The 6868-nt window shown below is 42.1% G+C and overlaps 1 pseudogene; it reads left to right on the forward strand.

Moving 5' to 3' along the window:
* Positions 1–5767: 5767 nt before the first annotated feature.
* LOC111735853 lies at positions 5768–5886 on the forward strand (annotated as a pseudogene).
* Positions 5887–6868: the final 982 nt, after the last annotated feature.

The following is a 6868-nucleotide window of genomic DNA, read 5'->3' on the forward strand; positions in this document are numbered from 1 at the left end:
AGCTTTCAGTTTCATGGAGAAAGCCCAAGAACTTTAACCTTAAACCCCATGTAAGAACTTGATCCAGGATATTGGAAAACCTTTAAAGAAAAAGCTTTATTTTCAAAGCTTTTCTACTTCTCTGTATTATTAAAGGTTGAGATCAAAATTCACTTTGATTCTATTGTTTAGGGAAAAAAATGTTCTGTGGGAATTTTAAAAAGAAAAAAACTTCATATTTTTTAACAGTTTTAGATTTACTCATCTCCTCAGGCTCCTCTTGGCTGTGAGCTTGTCAGCCTCTCCTGGTTTTTGATGACCCTGGCATTTTTGAAGAGTACCAGACAGACATTTTGGAGGATGTTCCTCTACTGGAATTTGTCCGATGTTTTTCTCATGATGAGACTGGGGCTGTGAATTTTGAGGAGGAAGATCATAGGGGAAAAGTGTCATTATTATTACACCATATCAAGGTTACATACTATCAACGTGATTTATGACTGTTGCTGTTGACCTTGATTACCAGACCGAGATGAGTTTGTCGGGCTTCTCCACTGTAAAGCTGTTCTTCCCTTCTCTCTCTGTACCGTCCTCTTCACAAGGAAGTCACTATGCTCAGCCACACTTAAGGAGTGAGGACTTATGCTCCCTCTCTTTGAGGGCAGAGCATCTGTATAAATTATTTGGAATTCTTCCGCTCGAATAATTTATCTTGTCTCCTCTTCCTCCAATTTATTAATTTATTCAATCATTTGTTTATATTAGTATGGACTCATGCATATTTATTTTTTATATGGATTATAATCCAATACTACCTTATTTATTTTGCTACTCGAAGTGTTCCAGTATTAGCCATTGGAAATTCTGTGCTCTTTTGACATATCCATCAATGTGGGTTATTTTATTTTATTATTTTTTAGTAGTTTCTTACTTTATAGCACTAGAAGATACTCTAGGCTCATCCTGTATATTTCTTGCCTTAGTCCTAGAATCAGCCATTTCTTTGAGAAGCCCTTGTTCCTCTTATTGGAGAATAGTATAAGAAATAAAGATCTAGATACTAGGTGTGTTTCTTGTTACTGGAGTGAAATTTCTTCTAGGCCCTTTCAGCTGACAGAACAAAGAAATACATGTCTGTATACTAACCTGTATGTATACATATATCTATAAATATTCTACATGTAACCACCTATTAAGCTAAATATGAGTTCATACTGATGTCTCAAACTCTAATCCATTACCATGTGGATTATTCTAGCCTCTTCCCCTGGCTTATCTGTAAATTCCCACATCAACAGTGAGAAATCTGGTTCTGCAGGAACTTTTTTATGGAGATAAACCAGTGCTAACATTTTGCTGAAATTTTTTCAAACATCTCTGTCTTTATTTTTGTCCATATTCCTGCCTTTCTATATATGTATATATGAATTTGTGTATATGTATCTATTTCTTGATTTTGATATAAGTGGTACATACCTTACATGCTACTTCATAATGTGCTGCTTTTTCCTACTTAAGTACATGTCAGCAATATCTTTTCAAGTTAGTAAATTCTGATGTACACCTTTGTTTTTAAAAATATGTGTTCCATAAATAAAAATATGTATCCCATAAATAGCCTCCTATTCATGAATGCTTTGGTTGTTCTCAGTTTTGTCACAATCGCACACAAATCCACAGTACAGCATCCTTCTGCACATTATCTCTGTCAAAACTATTCCTCAAAGTGGAATTTATCCTACAGAGTCTTTAAATTTTCAAAGCACTTCCAGGAATATATAATTTCATTTAGACTGGTCTTCCAGGAGTCAATTCCAATCTGATGGTTTATTTGGAGTTGGAGAGCCCAGTGGGAGGTGGTGGAGGGGGCGCTCAGGTCTGATTTTGCTTCCAAGGAGAATTAATGCCTTCTCTGACTTAGTCTGACCTTCCCCAGGGGCCAACTGCTAGAATAGCCTGTGAACCTTGGTCTGGTGCCTCCCCCATGCTCCTCCACCCCAGCATTTTTGTTGATTCCACCCTGTCCCAATTGACCACTGGAAGCTCTGAGTATGTCAGCTCTTTCCCCTGAGCGCCATGAACACATTCCTTTAAGTGTCTAGGATGGGCAAGCCAATTTGCAGATCAAGCAAGAAAGAATAGAAATTAGATTAAATCTTCACTCAAAACTTGGAACTGAACCCAGGGCACAACCTACTAGCAAGTGCCAGGGAGGGGCTTTGTCTGACATCCTGGTGTGCTGATGCTACTAATCTCTGCCACAGTGTCAGCTGCTAACCTGCTTGCTGAAAAGGGCATAGAGACCTTTCTTAGAGGTATTTTTATTAAAGAAATTCTTAAGAATTAGAAGTCTTCAATGAAGTGGCCAAATGACAGGGAATAGAGCCTGGGACCCCTCCTGAACTCATTTATTTCCTTCATACATTTTTTGTGAAGATTAGAGAAGATAATGTAGAGCATTTGGCATATAGTAGATATTCAGTAAATAATAAGTCAAAAATAGCTAACATTTATTGAGCGCTAATTATGTACCAGACACTATTCTGAGTATTTTAAATGTGCTAACTGATTTTATCCCTATGACAATATTGTGAATTGGGTGTTACTTTCCCCCTCAAATCGATAAATGAGGAAAATGAGGCACAAAACGATAAAACAGTGGCCCAAGGTCAGGATTCAGGGTTAGCCATCCATCTCCAAGGTTTGTGTCTCCTCGCAGTCTGCTGGCTCTCAGGAGACAGTGTTCTGTAGCAGAATGAAGGCTGCCTTTGGAATCTACGGCAGACACAGCTAGATGCCTCCTCAATATCCATTCTCCCCTTCACGCTTACTATCTGAACCCCAATAATTTTTACAGCATGGGAATACGCCCAATTAAAAATAAACACCTCCCCAGACTCCCTTGCAGGTATGTGCACATGTGACACAGTTCTGGCCAATGAGTTGTAAGTCAAAGGGACGGACTCAGTTGGCAATCACCTTTCCATCTTTTCCCTCTCCTTCCCCTTTTACTTCCTGATTGAAGTTATGATTCTTGGAAGTTCAGGAGCCTTCTTGTGAGTGAAAGGACCACATGCCAAGGATGGAGGACCAGAAAGAGGAAGGTAGCCTGGGGTGTTGACAGCATTATAGAACCACTCAGCTGTTCTGGAGGGCTCACATATGACCCCTCTGGAAAAGAGAAAAAATATCTCCTTTTCAGTGAAGCTACTCTAAGTCTGGTTTCTGTTATCTGCAGCCAAAGCAATTATAACTGATACCCAATCCCAGCTCTCCTAGTAGGTCTAGCAAGTGAGGGGTGTATGTATGCAAGTCTGTGTTCTACCTCATCAAGCTCAGAGCCTCAGTTTACTTATTGACTCTTATTTCACATGTAACACCCCCATGGTATCTGAAAAGGCAGGTACACAGCCCATGACCAGTAAAAAAGGAAAGAAGAGAAAGCATGGAAGGGAGGAAAGAAGAGAGAGAGGGATGAAAAGAAAAAGGTTGGGAGGGAGAGGATGAGGAAGAAGACAAGAAATGAATTAGTACCAGCTGGTCATGAACACCTATAGTGCAGAGGATGGTACAAAATAGGACTTGTCTCCTTTCCTACAGGGCCACACAGAGCAAGCCTCGATGGGTGTCTGGGAGTCCTGCGTTCCCCTGGCCTTGTCTCCATTCCCTTTTTTCTAGTTCTTTTCCCTCTCCCAGTCTCTGTTTTGTCTTGCTGGTGCTTCCTGTGGCCAAGCCCTGAACCCCTAGCCTGATTCTCTATCACCAACTCTGGTCATTTTCGGTTCAGTTGCCAAGAGCAGACTTACAGCAAAGTAGCTTTTCATCTCCTAGGCACTGGGCACCTGTGTGCTGCCCCAGCACTGCTCACCCCTGGGGGCAGCAGGAGGGGTGGTGGGGGGCAGGGAATAACCATGAATCAGAATAGTCAGAGAAAGGCAATGTTATGGGCAGAGGGTGTGAGGGAGGGTGTCCCCAGGCCCTCAGAGAGCATCAGGGGATGGTTTCATAGAAGAGATAGATATGCTTGAGCCAAGACCTGAAGATTCAGTAGTCTTCTAGAGATGGGGCGGAGTATAAATTTTCAGAGATCTGAAAACTACATATGGAAGGAGTAAGATGAGAGCACATCCTATGTTCAGAGACCTAGAGATAAATGTTGTTTTTAATGCTGGGATATAGTTTGAGGAAGGGCAGTGGCAAGCTGGGAGGCAGGACCAGCAGGCAAGGTTGAGTGGAAAGGCCCGCCTTTGGGGCCTGCCAGAACCCTGCTTTGTTCTCACCTGTCACCTACAGGCCTGGTCCTTCTCCCCAGACTTATTCCTTTAGGTTGTGCTGTAACTGGTGCTTTTAGACTTCCCACCTGCCTAGACCTGCATCTCACGTAACCCCAGACTGGTCCGCATCTGTTCTTTGCCTACTTGTCAGCCAGCCCTCTTGCACCCGGCTATGCTGGTCCATCTGCCCCACCCCAGAAAAACTCCCCCATCCCTGTCTTCTGGCTTCCTCAGAAAAAAAAAAAATGTAATTTCTAATTAACAAATAATTCCCTGGAATAGGCTTCTCATTCCTACTTGCCAATGAAGTCTATCTAGACTCACTTTTTTTCCTCATCTGATTTATAAGTGAGGGACAGTGGAGATGTTCACATGGGCATTCTTACCTAATAGATCTAGGAGACATGGCATTTGATGTCCTTGAGATACTGAACTGCACAGAACCCCTGCCCTGAGTGATGGCTGCAGGGAGCACATCTTGGGAGATGCGTGGCTAAAAGCATCAAGGATCAGCTCAGATTCGGCCTGAGGCCGTTTCCCTATTTCAGATTTTAGATTCTGACTCTGTTGCTATCTAATTGGTTGTATTTTTGCAAGGTCTAGAGGAGAGGCCCCAATATGAAAAATTTGACATCTAAGATCTAAGATCTTTACAAAATGAGTGAATTACATTGTTGGTGGGAATGTAAAATGGTACAGCTGTTGACGAAGGCATATTGGCAGTTCCTCAAAAAATGTTAAACATTCGATGAGGCAATTTCACTCCTAACTATATACCCAAGAGAAATGAAAACATATGTTCACACAAAGACTTATACACAAATGTTCATAGCAGCCAAATATTCACAATAGCCAAAAAGTGGAAACAGCCTAAATGCCCTTCAAATGATGAATGGATAAACAAATGTGAGATATCCACATAATGGAATATTTTCATCCATGAAAAGGAATGAGGTACTGATACATGCTAAAACATGGATAAACTTTGACAGCATCATGCTAAGTGGATGAAGCCAGACACTAAGATCACATATTATGTGGTTCCTTTTATATGAAATAGAATGAGAAAATCTATAGACAGGAAGTAGATTAGTGGCTGCCAGGGGCTGAGAGGAGGGGTGAATAGGGAGTAACTGCTTAATGGGTATGGAGTTTCCTTTGGGGTGATGAACGCAGTCTGGAATCAGCGGTGATGGTTACAAAACACCGTGAGTATACTAAAAACCACTAAATCGTACACTTTAAAAATGGTGAACATGGTGAATTTTATGTTTTGTGACTTTTACCTCAATAAAAAAAAGTGAGTGGAGTCAGCTTTAAGCATCCTGTGCATACACAGCTCCCTGGTGAAGCAGTGATTTTTTTAAAAAATTGAGATATAATTGACATATAACATTAGATTAGTTTCATGTGTACAACATAATAATTCGATATTTGTATATACTGTGAAATGATCACTACAATAAATCTAGTTAACATCTGTCACCTTACATAGTTACAAAAAATTGTTTTTCAGCTACGGCCACGCAACCCTGAACAAGCCCAATCCTGTCTGATCTTGGAAGCTAAGCAGGGTCAGGCCTGGTTAGTACTTGGATGGGAGACCACCTAGGCAGACCAGGTGCTGTAGGTGTAAAAAAAGTAAAGAATAAGGGATTGTAAGCTGACAAGCTTCTTGCAATCTGTGAGGTCAATCAAGGGTTGCCTCACCTAAAAAAAAAAAAATTGTTTTTCTTATGCAGTGATGTTTCTGATATCCTTGTACCCTTGCTCTTATAGATCCCGATGCCTGGTGGGCCCAAGTCCAGTTTAGGACATTCCTTCAGAAGAGGACAAAATGCGGAATTGGCCTTTCTCTAATCTCAGGAACAGGCAGTAATTTCTCTCCCATGACATCATCAGGTCAGACATTTATATTTTTATATTTCATCTGTTATTCTGGTGAATTTCAGTGTCTGTGTTCAGTTTGCCCTTTTGACCCTGTGGTCCAGGACTCGTCCCAGGTCCCTAAGGAGTGGGAGCATCCTTCCTCTTGCACCCCACCACATCCCCTGAGTTGCCCACAGTTTCTCCAGAGCATCTCCTGGTCCTAGAGGGAACCGTTCGTGGGCTCACACTTCCCATGGACGTTTGCTCAGACTCTTGCATCAGGCACTGTCCTCGGCCTTGAGCACCCAAAGATGATTAAGACAGAGTCCCTGCTCTCAAGGAGCCAGTGGGAGAGGCAGAAAGATGACTAAGCAAGTGCAACACTAGCGCGACAGAGGAAACGCATGAGTTGACAAGTAGATGAGCCCAAGGGGAGACACATGAACTGGGTCTGGAGGGGCAGGAGTTCGTGGGAAAGACACCAAAAAGATAGACTTCTCAAAGACGTGGGTGAATGAACTAGCCTGCAACCCTGAGGGGAAGAGTTGAAATGGGGGAAGAGGGGATGAGCGGATGAGCAGATAAAATTGGATGGCTAGGGAGGGGTGAGGCTTGGAATGCCTTGTTCTCCAGCCTGAGTTCAGAATTTACCCTGACAAGAGAGGGAAACTACTCAGGATTTTTAAAAAAGAAGTTCCATCATCACATTTGCATTTTTAGGGGGACGGGGAGAACATGCTGGGAGC

This window comes from Pteropus vampyrus, unplaced genomic scaffold (assembly GCF_000151845.1).
Source record: "Pteropus vampyrus isolate Shadow unplaced genomic scaffold, Pvam_2.0 Scaffold15, whole genome shotgun sequence".
NCBI lineage: Eukaryota > Metazoa > Chordata > Mammalia > Chiroptera > Pteropodidae > Pteropus > Pteropus vampyrus.